The 17,414-nt window shown below is 38.1% G+C and overlaps 2 pseudogenes; both read right to left on the reverse strand.

Annotated features, from left to right (window-relative positions):
• Window positions 1-783: 783 nt before the first annotated feature.
• On the reverse strand, window positions 784-2,440 carry LOC136155148 (olfactory receptor 4A47-like; annotated as a pseudogene).
• Window positions 2,441-9,071: 6,631 nt separating this feature from the next.
• LOC136155150 (olfactory receptor 4C3D-like) lies at window positions 9,072-9,994 on the reverse strand (annotated as a pseudogene).
• Between the last annotated feature and the right edge of the window lie 7,420 nt (window positions 9,995-17,414).

Below are 17,414 nucleotides of genomic sequence, written 5' to 3' on the forward strand. Positions count from 1 at the left end.
AAAAATAGCAGATATTTTACCATATGTTCTAAATTACCTGGGAAGATTAATGGATCATCTTTTTGATAACGTAACTCCAAAACAATCTAGTCCAATTGAGACAATTCAATTAGAAAAAATGAGTAAGATATTTTTTTTTCATATTTACATCCTGTTAATTCAGATTATTTTTATAAATTTAGCATCCTTATGAAAATATTTGCAACTCTGAAGCATCATTCTGCTTCCACATTTACATTCCAAGCAATATTAGCACAATAGTATATGCTTCTTGCAGAAACAAAAGCAAGATAAATATTTCAAATATAAATACGGGTTATATTGTGTGGAGAGAAATGTACAATAATTTATTTCATATTACTAATAGTTTTCTGAAATTTTTAATGAGTCCTATTAATTCTGAAATTATTTAAAAAAGAAACATGAGAAAATCCTCCAATAACTTAAATAAATGTATAATATTAACTATAGCTTAACTCTTATATAGCACTTAAACCTCTACTTCAAAATAGAGATATTTTAGATCCCCAAATGATACATACTTTCATAAGAAAATGTGAAAATCTCAAAAACATATTTCAAAGAATATATATACTTGAACTACAGAATTATAAAAATCTTGATAATATATTTATTCATCAGAATTATTCATATAATAGATGATTTCATCATGCCCAAGTTAACAAAATGTGACGGGGAATTTAATACACTTAAATATCACACAAGACATTCCTAAAAAGAGAAATTCTTCATTGAAAATGAGTCGTACATTTCCCAACTGCCTCATTTTTTTTCTTTAGTCCAGAGCTTTTCGATTGCATTTTTCATCTCACTATTTTTCAGAGTATAAATTAAAGGGTTCAACATAGGGGTGGTAATGGTGTAAAACACAGTCAAGGATTTATCAATGGGTAAGGTGGAAGGAGGTCTCACATACATAAAAATACAGGGCACAAAGAAGAGGAGCACCACAGTGATGTGGGAGCCACAGGTGGACAAGGCTTTGTGCCTCCCTTCCTGACTAACGTCCTTCAGAGAGTGCAGAATGATCCCATAGGAGATGAGTAAGAGCGTAAAGATGATCACAGATACTGTGCCATCATTGGCCAACACTGTGAGGGCAATGATGTGAGTGTCAGTGCAGGCAAGTTTCAACAGGGGGTACACGTCACAGATGAAATGGTCAATGACATTGGGGCCACAGAAGGGAAGATTGTAAACAAAGAGAGGATGAAATATACCGTGTAAAAAGCCACCAACGCAGGCCAACAGAAGCAGCAGAACACACACTGGCTGATTCTTGATTGTCAAATAATGCAAGGGCTTGCTGATGGCCACGAAACGGTCATACGCCATGACCGTCAGAAGGCATATATCGGAACCGCCAAAAAAGTGCCATATAAAAAGCTGGGTCATGCAAGCTTGGAAGGAAATAGTTTTCTTTTTAGACAGGAAGTCCTTAATCATGTCTGGGTGACTGTAGTAGAATAAACAGCGTCTATAAATGATAGGTAGCCAAGAAAGAAGCACAAAGGGCATCCAGGGTTGGGCTGACCATCACAGTCCCAACAATGAGTAGGTTGCCCACAACGGCCACAATGTAGATGAGCAAGAACAAGACAAATAATATTTTCTGACCCTGAACGCTCTGAGTGAGCCCCAAGAGGACAAGCTCAGTTGCATTGTTCCTTTGTTCAATAGGTCCTTACGTACGTCTTATGTTCCAGATAAAAGTACCTGTAAATATAATTATTATGAGAAACTTTCTGAAACCTTAAGATAATTTTTCCATTCATTCACTCAATCAATAGGTCATATGGTTATTATGCTTTGGTATTTTCAGAGAACATAATTCAAGGCTGATTAAAACATCATCTTTAACCTCAAAAATCTTACAGACTAATGGAGAAGTATTTAAGAGACATATGTGGGAAAAGGACACATTTTTTATGTAAATGAGGTGCCACATTTATCTTTCCAACTGAAAACTAACAAAATTCTATGCATAGTTAATATCTTATACAAAGCTGAATATTGATCAAAGTTTTAATAATGAAATAAAGCAACATTTTCCTTATTTTATTTTTCATGTATTAAGGTGATGACTGTCTGTTATAGCGGTGGGAGGATCTTCTAAATCAATTATTGAAATTGCAAGTAGATATATTTAACAGTTTCATCTTATTGAAGGAATCAGGAAAAGAAAACACAACATCAATTAAGAAATGTTAATAATTCAGAGAAAGATTTACATTTTAGAGGATATACACAGAATTAGTATCTGTATACAGTGAACAAAGAAAAATATAAAATGAGTAAAAGTATAAACAATTAAAGAAAAAAGAAATTAAATGATGAAAAAATATATGATAGGATGCTATAGCCCACCCATTAACAGAAACTTAGGAATTTTCCCTAAAGCCTTACCTACACCATGCATTATGATTTTTTTAATATGTTAACCAAACAATAAAGCAAAAAAAAAAAAAAACAAAACAAAAAAAAAAAAAAACCTCATTCTGTTTTTCATTCATTCAATCATTCATTCATAATATTCTAATGATGACATAAATAGCACCCTGTGTTCCTCAGAAGACCTGTGCCCTGAGCATAGGCGTCGTCAACAGACTACGTCTAATGTAGGACTTTAAAAAGGTTATTTCTAAGTTAGTCTTCAAAACGTATTTGCTTTCCTTGAAAGATGAGTAGAGATGAAATTATCTGCTGTAGCACTTTCTCTGGTTGAAAATTTCTATCCCATTGTAGATATGAAAATTATTGCTTTCTTGGAATGTTTCCAGAGAGAAGGGGTCAATCCCTTAACAAACTGTCTTGGTTTCACCACCTCATCTCTGGAACAATTATCAGCATCACCCCTAGCACAAACACCAACACCACCCCTGTGCACAGAGCTGCTCAGAAACAAATTGACTTGTATGCATATAGATAGATAGATAGATAGATTCTGTGTGGGTGTATGTGTGTGTAATCAAACTTATTGCTTTCATTACTTAATTAGAATCATTAACTCACCAAAACAGAAAGAAAAGCACCACATAAATTCTTTCTCAAAGAAGATTAGTAGTAGAAAAATAATGTTAAAGGAAATTAGTAGAACAGGAAAGCAGAAATATATATATATATATATATATATATATATATATATATATATATATAAATTATCTCTAAAACTCTCCTTATACATATTAGACACTCCTTTTTCTAAGATGTATCCTTGAAACTTAAACACGCTCATTTATTCCTTTATCTCATGACCTGAGTAGAGACCAAAATGTAGATACTTATGTGTTGGTAATTTGCCAAAATAGGTTAAAGCAAACCAAGTTAAAAATTGTTAATAACTCTGGAGTCTTCATCCTGAGGCTGTAATTTGTTTATACAGACAAACTACAGATGAATCACTGACACATTTCAAATGTAATTGTCCCTATATATAAATGATTCAATTATCTCAATGATATCAAAATAGTAGTTTAAATTAAAAAGACATGTTTAATACTCAAATACATTGTTAAAAATCACCTCAAACAGCCTTATTTCCCTCTATGTCCTCTAAAACCCAGTTACCTGATGGTTCCTGCACGTAGACGTCAGAGATTGTTCAAGTAAAAATTTTAGGATCATGTCAGGGTAACCCAAAGTATGGCTCCATCCAGCATGTACTGACAAGAACTTCACTCTATGAAAGAGCTAGAAATCATGACACATTAGAGTTTCAGCTTTGCAAATCCAAGCTTTAGTCAAGTAAATTAGGATCACATTAAGAGCAAAGCAATAGGGATTTATTTTGATAGGGTCAGAATTTCTAAAGATTTAAAATTATATGTATTTGCACAGATATTCTGACTGTCTAAGCATTTAAGTAGGATACAAACCTTTGGGTAGCCAAGAAACTCAAATTTCATCTCAATAGAAAAGGTTTTCAAAAAGACCGTCAAGTAAGCTGTTTACAAAATGATGGAACTATGCTTGTCACTTACCTATATTTGAGTCTTATTTGCAAACAGTTTGCACTCCACACCTTAAGAAACACATCATTACTGAAATGTTCTCTTTGGGCAATAGACCCAGGCTGAAAGAGTACAGAGCGCCATTTTCAAATGGCACAGGGTTTCAAAACATGTAGACTTGCATCATTTCAACTGCATCCCTCTGAGGCTGTGTCTCTACTGACTGAGGCACTAATCACTATACCAGTGAATTTCAATCCACCCCTGCAATGATCCACTTTTTTCCAGAAGTGTAGCTTCTTTGAAATCTGGTCAAGTTTACTCTCCACAGACAGAAACCCATGTTGTGGTATTACCCATTTTCAGTTATTTGTTCAACAAATAAACTGTTTTCTTGCATAGAGGAATGGCCATGTGATGCTTCACTGTGTGATAATACAGATGAAGAAACGTCAATAGAACTTCCTGGCCAACTAGCTAGTACCAGGACTGAATTCTTCTATCACCTAATCTGGTGACTACTACTCTTTCAAGACTATTATTACAAAAATGTCACATCAAGCTGCAAGACTGTTGCCATTATAACTGATTTGAAAATATTCCTGAGCTAGAAAATATAACTAAATTCTCTCTCAATACATGATGATTAGTGTTATCAAGTGACATGTGTTCAATTTAGAAACACTTAAGAGTTATAGCCTTCATTCTTTTCCTAACTTAAGTTATAGCAAATATCAGTTTGCAACATCCTTTACAGATTACAACTGTCTCATTAGCATAGCTGACCACACAGTCTGGGAAGACTCCTGAGAAGGAAGCGTCTCTCAGTTTTGCTGATGTGATCTTCCCAGGTGATAGACCAATGTCTGTGCTTGGATGACCTTAACTAACAGTCTAGTTACTCCATGCCTTTACCTAACAGTTTAGACATGAATTAGGGCAGTATTCCTCAATCTTTTTTTCATTATTGCCACATGGAGATGTTTTTGGACATTCTGTCCCCTTGACAATCTGTCCTTCAAAAGTAGTAATACCACAGATATATTACCCATTTATGTGTGGTTGCTATGTGTAAAAACAGTAAGTAATCTTTATCCTCACATAAACTATTTTTATTGGGAGACATATTGTCCCCATTCCTAATGCATGTCTTTAAATAGCATAAAACTTTTTAGTTTTAGTTTTCCTTTATAGTTTTAAAAAGGAAGAGGCTTAATGTGGCTATTTAAGCTCAGGCCAAACTGAAATTCTAGCTGTGCTTCAAGCAACTACACAAATCTCTATCCAATTTTTCTCTCCCGTACCATGTCTTATAAAATGTCTCTCATACCACTCATTACTAACAAAACTATATTTTTAGTTTAGTTGCTCACTTCTTTATCATCCAACTATTCCCCACTGGAATTTAAGTTCCTTATAAGCACAATTTTTGTCTCTATTTTTCAGTCTTATGTACCCAGCTCCCATAACTGTTTGGCCCACTGTATGCACTGACCTATATTTTGTGATAAATTAACTAAGTGAAAATCTCCTAAATTAATTGACCATGGATTCATATGTTTTTGCCAGTAATTAATGTTACCACTATGTGATAACAATGGATAATGCCTGTGGAAAGAGGATCTATTCAGCTCTTCAAGGTGCTCCCCTTTAGTCCAAAGTATCAATTTCCTCAATGAGTGGGTTGCTGTTTTTCCTCTAAATGTGTTTTTAACCCAAGGTTCATTTTCTTTGAAACTGAAACATTTCAGTGCTGCTTCTTGAGCCTGTTATATCCCACTTTTCCTGATGCCCACAAAGAGCAATATATCTGCAGAAAAAGATCATTAGATGACTTTTTCCTGGGACACAAAAGGAATCAAGAAAGTGTATGTAACTTGGGCAATGGAGTCAACAGAGTGTCAAAGGAAGAAAATGCCACCCTCCAGAAACAAGGAAATACTGCCGCAGTGACAAGGTGGCCAATGATCAGATCCATGTTTGGTATATTCACTTCACAATATCAACTAGTATTGTTATTGTGAGGTACAGAGGAAGTTGAGTCTAAAAGACTTGATATTGTTGCTTAACTCCATTGGATCTAATTTTCTTCTTGATGAAGGAAGTATAAACACCTGTAATAATACTTGTTGATACAATAATGGATTTAAAGTATGTAAAAAGCCTAGTAAAATGCATTCCTCATAGTTGCCTCAATCAATAAGCTCATTCCCCTCACTTAATGCCTAATATTAATGTTTCACTTAATTAAGAGTCCAGATTAAATAAAAATTACCTTACAAAACAGATCCAAACAATATTTATGTATTTATGTCATTAAGATTCATGACACATATACTCACTAATTTTTTAAATTATCGTAAATAATCAGATTTATTCTCAGGAGAGACTCTTGGTGATGAGTGCCAAGGAGCATCTAGATAAGCTTTACACTTACTCACAGATCAGTAAAACTCTGTCCACTGAGAATATTAGACTGCCTTGCATTTCCTCCTTCAGTTCTTACACCTTCCATGTCTCTCTTGACAATTTATCATTTGCGTCTCATTAATCTTCTCACTTCCCCATTGAGCCCTTGTTATAGCCCCTAAAACACACACATTGACTTTTGTTTCCCTTTTCAATTCCTCTGTTTCGTCTTAGACTAAAAGCAACATTTACTCAGAGTGCTGTCCTTACTCCTAGGTACTCATAGGCGTACTCCTCTTCTCCCTATTAGTCACTAAACAAAATGAGCCCGGTATCATCTAGTCTAGATTTTGTTGAAATGCTTCATTCTCACCTGCAATTGTAAATACTCATTTTAATAGATTAGTTGCTGATTATTCCATCTTCCAGGCCTATATTTGTGGGGAAAATTTCTGTTTCTCATTAACTTGAGACAGCTATGTACAACTTAGTAAACACAGTCTAAGCAGTTGGAACCTTGCTTGGGCATTACTACATAGTCAAACTATAGAAGAAATAGCTACAGTTGATCACTGAGCTTGATAAAGTGATATTTGTGAGAACAAACAGGCACTGGAGTATTGTAGTCAGAGAAGCTCTATTTATAAGATTTATGTAATAATGTGGAATGACCTGATAATTTCCCACATGCATAGAGGAGCATTGCAGGTATCCCCCACTTCATGAAACTTCAACTTAGCCACATTGTTTTATGAAGGCCAACATTTAATTAACATTTGTATTCACTGCTGAAAGAAGTCTAATGGGGACTTTTGTTTTTACAAAAAAAAAAAAAAAAAAAAATCTTATTATGCTATCCATTTGCTGTGCTGAGATATATTGCTACATGTGAGATAAGACTGCAGCAAATTTTAAACCATCTTCTTGAAATAAAGGAATCATTAAGACTGCAAATAATTTATTATCTGTAGAGCTAAACATACCATACGACTGTTTCATTTCATAGAAAGACCGAGTTTTAAAGACCTGGGTTGGAAGTTTGTATCTGAAATTTGTGAAAGAAATCTGCACACATGTAAATCCATGGCTGATTCATGTCAATGTATGGCAAAAACCACTACAATATTGTTAAGTAATTAGCCTCCAACTAATAAAAATAAATGGGGGAAAAAAAGAAATCTGCATCCCAGTGTAATAGCTCCTGACACATTTTATGAATGAAGCACCTGTGATGTGAGTCAATTAACTTAGTAACCTCTCTTGGCTTCAATTTGCTTCTCTGTAAAATGTAGGTAATGATAAAGGAATAACCACTTTTTAACAATTTATTTATTTATTTTACTTTGCAACATTATATTGGTTTTGCCATACATTGACTTGAATCTGCCACGGGGGTACATGTGCTCCCCATCCTGACCCCCCCCCCCCCAACTCGCTCCCCACCCATCCCTCTGTGTCGTCCCCGTGCACCAGCCCTGAGCATCCTGTGTCATGTGCCGAGTCTGGACTGGCGATTCGTTTCACATGTGATAACTTACATGTTTCAGTGTCACTCTCCCATACCATCCTGCCCTTGCCCTCTCCCACAGAGTCCAAAAGACTGTTCAATACATCTGTGTCTCTCTTGCTGTCTTGCATGCAGGGTTATCGTTACCATCTTTCTAAACACTTTAGTGCGTAGATGAACCATCTGAGGTGAATGTGCCTGATAGATACTACAGGGGCCTTGAAATGTAAAAATATATCTATATCTATATCTATATCTATATCTATCTATCTATCTATATATATATATATATATATATATATATATATATATATATCATAGGCCTGCAATAGCTTTGGATCCCAATTATAGGCCTTTTTGTTTAAATTTGGTAAAAATGTTAACCTTTCTTGTTTCAAATGGCTCATCAAGTCTTGATATGGAAAATGAGTACACTGTATTCAATAAAAACTGTGAGGCATTTAAGCAAATAAGATTAAGTTAAGAGCAATTTCACAAAATTTGGCTTAATATTTGTGCCACAAATAATCAAAGATAAATTGTGAATTATTATTTTCTCCTTTGTGGGTGCTTCTCTAACTGACTTTGGTAAATTCATAGTACAGAAAAATAAAACAGCAGCAGTTCTTTCACATACCATCAGTCCTGTCCAACCCCAGGTATCAACCTAAAAATCTATTTCCCTTATTGTCTGCACTATAGGCAAAGCAAATTAAAAAAAGTTCTGAGGTCAAGATCCTATGGAAAAGCCACTTTCATTCAAGTAGCATAAAGAAAGTAGCAACAAAGCTGAAGAAAATCTTAATCTACAATCACCAAACCAGGGATTCATAGTTTTTCTTTCCATTGCCAATTATGAATCTATGAACAGAAATATTGAAGCCATGATAAGTACATTAAAATTTATCAAAATGCCTAATAAATGCCTAGCCATTTGAAATAGTCAACAAATGCAAGTTTCTAGGTTCTTTTTCTGTCAGTTATCTGCAAAAATTTTTTTTCTCTCACAATTTACAACAGGTATAACACTTTGTATGGGCTTCTCCGTGGCTCAGTGGTAAAGAATCTGGGCTACAGTTCATAGGGTCACAAAGAGTTAGATATGAGTGAAGCGACTTTGCTCACACCCACGCAATATCTGTTCTATGTATGTAAATCATTACTTTGTTGGTATTATGAACAGCCTACGTTACAGTCCTCTTCAACAAACTACTCATGGCATTTTTCACTTCTATATTTCTCACTGTGTAAATTATAGGATTTAACATGGGAGTGAGGATTGCAAAGAACACAGTTACCAACTTGTCCACAGAGTAAGTGGTCACAGGTCGTGTGTAGCTGAATATACAAGGGACAAAGTAGAGTACCACTACTGTAAAGTGAGCACCACATGTAGAAAGGGCTTTGCGTCGTCCTTCGGAGCCATGGGATTTCAGGGAGCTCAGGATGACTATGTAGGAGATGAGGAGCATGGAAAAAATGAGCAAGCACATGGCCCCACTGTTGGCTGCCACTACAATTCCGATCTTGTAGGTGTTGCCACAGGCAATTTCCAAAAGTGAGAAGAAATCACACATGAAGTGATTACATTGGGACCACAGAAGGTCAAGTTGACCATGAAAAGAATCTGCACAGTGGCATGCACGATCCCCCCGATCCAGGACACCACCACCAGGAGCTGGCAGAGCCCCTGTCGCATGATGGTCGTGTAGTGCAGAGGCTTGCAGATGGCCACGTAGCGGTCATAGGCCATGACAATGAGGAGGATCACCTCTGTTCCTCCAAGAAAGTGTACCAAAAAAAGCTGAGTCAGACAGCCACCCCAGGAGATGGTTGTCCTTTGGTACAGCAGGTCAATGGCTATTTTGGGAGTGGTGACGGAAGTGAAGGAAGCATCTATGAAGGCCAAATAAGTTAGAAAGAAGTACATGGGAGCAGAAAGTGTGGGGCTGAAGGAGATGGTGATGACAATGAGGAGGTTGGCCATCACAGTAAATAGGAAAATAAGCAAAAAGACAATGAAGAGTATTTTCTGCAAGTGTGGATTCTGTGTGAGTCCCAAGAGAACAAATTCAGTCACATTGTTGGGAGGCCTGAGGACATCCATTCAGCAAGTAACACCTTCCTGGGGTCTGAATTACCTAAGAAGAAATAATGTATGATACCTGTCAATCATGAAAGACGTGTGGTCTGAACTTCTTAGAACAAAAACAGCAGTTACTGTAACTATGGAGCATATCCTTGGTATTCTTGCCTCACTACTTGTTTCAAGGGTTTCTTACTTCTTCTATGATATCTTTTCATCTCTTCAAACACCTAGTACCTGAGACCTATAAATGATCTATAGGGCAACTTTCAATTTGTAATTTATTGAGAAAACGTGGTACTATGTACCTGAGATCTGGATTCTTCTTCTGGTTCCAACTGCATTTGACTCTGCAAGTCTTCTGAGTGCCCCATGTTTCCAACCCATCCTCTCTGTCTCTAAGGGTACAATCGTAATTCTCTCTTACAAAGTTAAGAGTTATTCTTTCTTCTAGGAGAACTTATATTTGAATCCTCAGCTCTAACCATGGAGAGAAAAACATGGCCAAAAAAATATCCAAGCAGGCAGTTTAGGGAAAGGTATATAAGTCCTTGGCAATGCACACTGACCAGAAACACATAAGTGAGGCATGTTTCCTCACTGTCCCTACTTCAGTGCAGTGGACACGTGATGTCAGCAATACCTGAAACCTGTCAGGTATTGAGTAAATGTTTGATGAATTGTCATCCTCTACAGGTAAAATAGTCCTGCTTCCTTAGACCATAAACTTGGCAAGAATTCAGGTGTCCTCATCCTCCAGCTTTGTTTATCATTACTTTTTTAATAAACATAAATTAATGTTTGAAAGGAAGTTACACTTTAGTTTAATGCTTTCTGATACTTTCTGGCACAAATTATGGGGTAAGTATGAAAAGAATAATTCTCTTTAGGAAAGAATATGTTACTGGGTCATATTAAAATAAAGATAATTATATTATTTTAAGCATTAGTTTTTGTTCTGAAAAATTATGTTCCACATATAGTCAAATTCAATAAATTTACAGTTTCAGTAGATCTGGAAGGTAAAAACAGACAAACAAAAACAACAACAACTAAAAACCTCTTGCATAGGTGATAACTACAATAGGATCTATTAAGTACAGGAAATCCTTACATTCAAAGTTCTAAGGAAAAAACTAATGCAGAGAAAAAAATAGTTTCTTAAATAAGTTAGATAAATAGATTATATACTTTGCATATAAATATATATATATATATATATACACTAACTCAAACACATCTAAAATCTATTATTTACTGTAAGTCCCTATTACAAGTTGACTCATTTAACAAATATTTTTTGGACACAGACTTTGTATGTTAATGTACATGTGTTCACCTAAAGTTGTTAAATGTATCCATGTTAAATGCCCTTTAATGCCTGAAATTTTATTACCAAACAGCAGTAATCATCCATCCACGACAGAAATGACCTTCCCACGCCTTATGTTTCTGTCACATGCATTATTATGCCTTCTCCTAAATCCCCTTAGCATCCATCAATCATCATTCTTGGTTTGAAGCTACTGCATTACTAAGAAAAGGAGAAGTTTGGAGGACATAAATTTCCTAAGGAAAAGACATAAATAAAATAAAATGTATTCTTCAAAAATAAGTCTTTTCCTTTCAAAAATAAGTTGATAAAGAGCTTTATTTTTTAGTAATCCAATATGAAAATTTTATAGTTATGGGAAAGCAAAGTGCAGCAGGTTATTGCATCCCCTTATTCTGGGGTGGGATCCTCTAGTGTATCAGAAGGAAGTACAGTGTATATAAAATAAGAATTTGACATAATTATTAAAAGTGATTTAGGGATAACTATGAAAAAATAAAAGGGCTTCTCAAGTGGCTAAGTGGTAAAGAATCCGCTTGCTAATGCAGGAGATGCAGGAAGCATGGGTTTGGTCCCTGGGATAAGAAGATGCCCTGGATGAGGAAATGACAACCCACTACAGTATTCTAGCCTGGAGAATTCCATGGACAGAGGATCCTCTCGAGTTACAGTCCAAGGGGTCAAAAAGAGTCAGACACAACTGAACATTCACATACACCCTGATGAAGAAATAAAAATCACTTTTTCCTTTTTCTTTGGCTCCATGAAACTCTTTCTAGGGATAAACTGTAAAGGAAAGCATATTTAAAGTAGATAAATCATTATTTACACATATGTTCAGCATAATTATTATGAAGTGCAGAAAATTTAGAAACTACATGGGACTGTTCAACATTTAAAAATCTGATAGCTACAATATAGTGCATCTCTTTGATTAATGTACAGTTTTTAACAGAAGTGTTCTAAAAAATTGTACAACATCATAGGAAATGTCTTATGGAGAAAATTTTGTATTTAAATTCGAATTAGATAATTATTCTCATTTAATTAGAACTAATTTGTTGATTAATTTATATGGCAATAAGACACATATTTTTCTTCTAGTTTGATAATACTTGAATTGGGTCTACCTTTCTTGATGTTTTGCCTCTAAGATTGGTGAGGATGATTTGCAAAATTCACTTGAACCTGAAAGTCTCTGATTATTTGATTTCCTGGGGAAAAAAATCTCACCTATGAACATGACTGATGTAGGTCCATTGTATGACATAAGTTCATAGTTCCAGCAGATCCGCAGGCAGTTGTTAGTTCCCCAAGAAAGAGAGAAATTTGTAAGACTAGAAAGTGTCTACTAGCTCAGCTACAATAAGTATCTTTGTTGATTTATAGCTGATACCTTTTCATGAGACCTTTCTCATAAACTGTAAAAGTGCTACCACATATCCTTTTTGTAAGCAAATTCTGTGAAGTTTCTTAGCTGTAGCTAATTAAAACCCAGGGGTATTTCATCATCCTTAGCAAATCTTGCCTACAAGTCAGTTATTTAATGCAATTTAACTTCAGAGGACAATTGTTACATCACTCATCTTTAAGTTCGATTCTCCTCCTTAGGTCTACATGAAGACATAATGCTATGAGAAGAGAACAAAATAAGTTAACCATTTATGAATTTTGAGTTTTAAGCCAGCTTTATCAATCTCCCTTTTCGCCCTCAACAAGAGGCTCTTTAGTTCCTCTTCACTTTCTGCCATTAGAATGGTATCTAATGAGGTTGTTGATGTGTCTCGCAATCTTGATTACAGTTCACGATTCACTCAGCCCAGCATTTCACATGATGTACTTTGCGTAGAAATTAAGTAAGCAAAAAGACAATATACAGCCTTGAGGTATTCCTTTTCCAATTTTGAACTAGTCCATTGTTCCATGTCTGGTTCTAACTGTTGCTTCTTCAAACAAGTTTAGGTTTCTCAGGAGATAGGTAAGGCAGTCTGGTATTCTCATCACTTTAAGAATTTCCCACAGTCTGTTGTGATACACACAGTCAAAAGCTTTCACATAGTCAATGAAACTGAAATAGATGTTTTTCTGGGATTCCCTTGCTTTTTCTATGATCCAGTGTACGTTGGCAATTTGATTTCTGGTTCTTCTTTTTATAAATCCAAATTGTACATCTGAAAGTTCACTGTTCACATACTGTTGAAGCCTACCTTGAAGGATTTTGAGCATTTTGCTTTGCTACCATATGAAATGAGCACAATTGTACAGAAGTTTGAACATTCTTTCGCATTGTCCTTCTTTGGGATTGAATGAAAACTGATATTTTCCAGTCCTGTGGCCACTGTTGTGTTTTACAAATTTGCTGGCATATTGAGTGCAGCACTTTTATAGCGTCATCTTTTAGAATTTAAAATAGCTCAGCTGGAATTCTATCACTTCTTTTTTTTTTTTGGAATTCTATCACTTCTAACTAGCTTTGTTCCTACTAATGCTTCCTAAGGCCCACTTGACTTTCACACTCCAGGATGTCTGGCTCTAGGTGAGTGACCACACCATCTGGGTTATCTGGGTCATTAAGATCTTTTTTGTGTAGCTCTTCAGTGTAATATTGCCACTTCTTCTTTATCTTTTCTGATTCTCTTAGATCCTTGTCACTTCTGTCTTTTATTGTGCCCATCTTTGTCCATAAGTATAATTATTAGTAGAGACTTCATTAAATTTTAAACTAATCTGTTTATCCATTTAATCAATAGGCAGTATAGTTTATTTTGTTCCAGTTCTTTCTGAGACCATGATATTGTTATGCCCGATGTCCGAATCCCCGAGTGGGAAGAGAGAAGGCCTCCAAGACAATGCAACTCACAGGAAGGGAAGTTTATTACTGACTCGAGCCAGGACTCTCTGCCCACAACCAACGCAGTGGTGCGAGTCAGAGAGCCCTGAGCCCAAGCTGTTACACAAATTTATAGGGTGAGAAGCGGATTGGTTACACGTTTGCAAAGCAATTTCATTGGTCAATACTTTCATGCGTGCAGGACTTTCCTGGGGGTTTCCGTCCCGTTCCTAATTTCCTAATTGGCAAGCAGTGTTCAGTGCTAAGTGAAAGCTCCTAATTGGCAAACAGTGGTCAGTGTTGGCCTGATAACCTTACCAAGTAGGAAGGCCTACTCCTAATCTAAGCTGCGTTACTTCTGTTTGCCTCACATTCCCCCCTGTCCGCTGTTCAAGTAGAGGAATCTTTTTCTTCTCCATCTTGGGCCACTGACACTATAGGTGGACCCAGGACAGTAGATTCCTGAGGTCTCGTTGAGCAGCTCATGAGTCTCCCGTCGCTGATCAGCAGGAGAATTAGGAGACCTCCCGGCGGACGAGTTTCAGTACGGGTGAGGACTTGTCTTCCATTCTGCTCGCACTTTTTCCTGTTCTTCCGGAGTAGCTTGCCGCACGGGATTGCAGTGCACCCAGGGTCCAATCCCGTCAACTTTGACAGCAGTAGGAGTGGTAAGGAGAACAACATAAGGGCCTTTCCATCTAGGTTCTAATACACACAGGAGGGGGGTCTTCTGTATAGAATCTCAAAAGGGCAGCTTATAAGGGGTGTTACATGCCTGAAAGAGTGCAAAGAGAAGGAGGGTCACCCAGTCCCTGCCAGTCTCTATTGCCAACTTTGTCCATTTCATCCCCGGAGCTTGGGCCAGCCCTTGTACGATCTGACTCACAAAGGCAGGTCCGTTATCAGAGCCCATAGTCACTGGCAGCCTGTACCTAGGCACTATCTCCTCTAAGCTCTCCCTTCCACTCACCCCGAGAAGGTATCTACCAGAACCAACATATACTTGCCTGGCCTTTCCTCACTGAAATCTATCTCCCAGTGCTGCCCTGGCTCTTCCCCTCGGTACCTCATTCCCGTGTGCTGCTTTTTCCCTGTCCTCAGCAGCTGGCACACTTTGCAAGCCTGGATTATCCAGTCATCAAACACTGATCAACACGCAGAATCAGTCTACTGAGTGTACCCAAGATTCTTCTTCAGAGACTCTGGCATCTCAGGGGGAAGAGGGCGAGGGAGCCTGAAGTAGACCTTCACAGAATCATAGATAGTGCAGTCAGAGTGCCGATCATGATGATACCCTTCCATACACCTCTAAATCCAAGTCTCTTGAGGATCTGAGAGGCACTGCTACCCTTCTCTTTATTCAACACAGACACCACGGAATCGGCAACAGTACGTTCAGAGCAGGCAAACTTCATGGTATCTGTCTCATCCAAAGAGGAGCAACCCCCTTGTAGAACGCCTTTCAGCCTTCTTCCTTATACATTTTGGGAGCTGCATCCCTCAGAGTGTTACCATAACCTGGTTGGGTTTGAACTCGGAACTTAGCAGCTTCCATAGCCTCACTCAGAGCCTCATTAGGGGAGTTCTTGAACCCATGTGGGAGGCGGGTCCAAGTTAATTGTCAGCAAAGAATTCAGCACTGGCAGAGGCAGCCAAATACAGTGATGTGCGCCACAGATAGGCATTCTCCTCTCCAAGCATGTCCATTAAGAATGCCCTTGTACTTCTGTGGGTCCATCTGCATACGGCATTTCACTAAATCCAGAGGAACTACAGCAGTGTGTGTCAGACCACAACTTAAGACCCCACCAAAGCCACACAGTGCATAAAACTTCGTGGAGCCATATTCACAACTGTACTCTTCTACCGCAGTGGCTCCCGCTTTCCTTTGCCCATCTTTTACATAGCTGCTCCCATTGGTGAACCATACTAGCTCACTGCTGTCTAGGGGTACGTCAGTTAAGTCTTTTCGTGCCTCCAGGGCCTCAGCCAGTATCTTGCTGCAATCATGGAGCTACAAACAACTGGAATGGCTTATTTGGGTTTGGCAGGGCAAAGGCTGGGGCTTCTAGTAGGGCCCGTCTGAGTGTCTGGAAAGCCTGTTTGATTGGCTCAGTCCAAGTCCAGTTTGGGGTCTCTTTACTTCCCTCATACAAGGGCTGGGCCTTCTCAGCAAACCCCATGATTCACAGTCTGCAATATCCAACATTCCCCAGAAACTCTCTCACCTGGCGGGGGGTCTTGGGCTTGGGTATCTGCAATATTGTTTCCTTCATGTCCTGGGTTAGCCACCTTTGCCCCTGCCTGATCTTATACCCCAAACAGGTGACCTCTTGCCGGGCTATTAATTGTGTAGCTGAAGGACCTCTGGGTGGCAGGTCCTCACTCAGAACCTCTTGAACCTCTGTGGGATTACCAGTTGGCTTTCCCCCTCAGTCCACTCAAAGGCAAATATCTCCTGGCCCTGGGCCACCAGGGGTAGACTGAAAAAGGCAACTTTCAAGTCCAACACAGTGTACTCAGGCAGCAAACTGCTCAGGAGGGTATATGGGTTAGAGACAGTGGGGTGTATGTCACTCACCCGTTTGTTGACTTCTCGCAGGTAATCTGTCCCCCCTGGCTTCTTCACCGGCAGTAAGGGGGTGTTCCAAGTGGATTGACACCACTTGAGAATTCCGGCATCCATGAGACATCGAATGTGGGGAGTAATCCTCCACCGAGCTTCCTGGCTCATGGAGTACTATCTCACCCTCACAGGAGTTGCCTAGGCCTTTAGCTCGATGATGACCGGATGTCTGTTTGGCCAGTCCCATCCCTACCATTTCAGCCCAGGCCAATGGGTATTTATTCATCTCTTAAGGCTAGGGATAAGACATGTATCGGCTGTCCAAGTCCATCCATGACTGTCATTCTCCCAGCTCTGTAGACTTAACTGAATAAAACCCAATGGCCTCTCCTTTCTTCCACAGAATCTTAGCATACTGCTATGACACAGGAATGGGATCTCATTTCTCTCCATTTCCTGCTTTAACCATTCTCTCCCCAAGAGTTCTCACCTGCTTAAGCCTCTCTCTAGAAGGGACAGATGTTTTCAATGGCCCACCACTGATCAGCAAAGTAAAGTGCCACAGCTGTGAGTGAGTAACTTTCTGGGTCTGATCTCCACCATAGAGAGGTACAAAACCTACATTTGAGAGGCTAATTCCAGATTTTCAGGGTCCCCATACCTCAGATCTAACATGTAATCTTCAGCAGAATTTTCCAGTTCCTCATGACTG

Source organism: Muntiacus reevesi, unplaced genomic scaffold (assembly GCF_963930625.1).
Source record: "Muntiacus reevesi unplaced genomic scaffold, mMunRee1.1 SCAFFOLD_124, whole genome shotgun sequence".
In the NCBI taxonomy this organism is placed as follows: domain Eukaryota; kingdom Metazoa; phylum Chordata; class Mammalia; order Artiodactyla; family Cervidae; genus Muntiacus; species Muntiacus reevesi.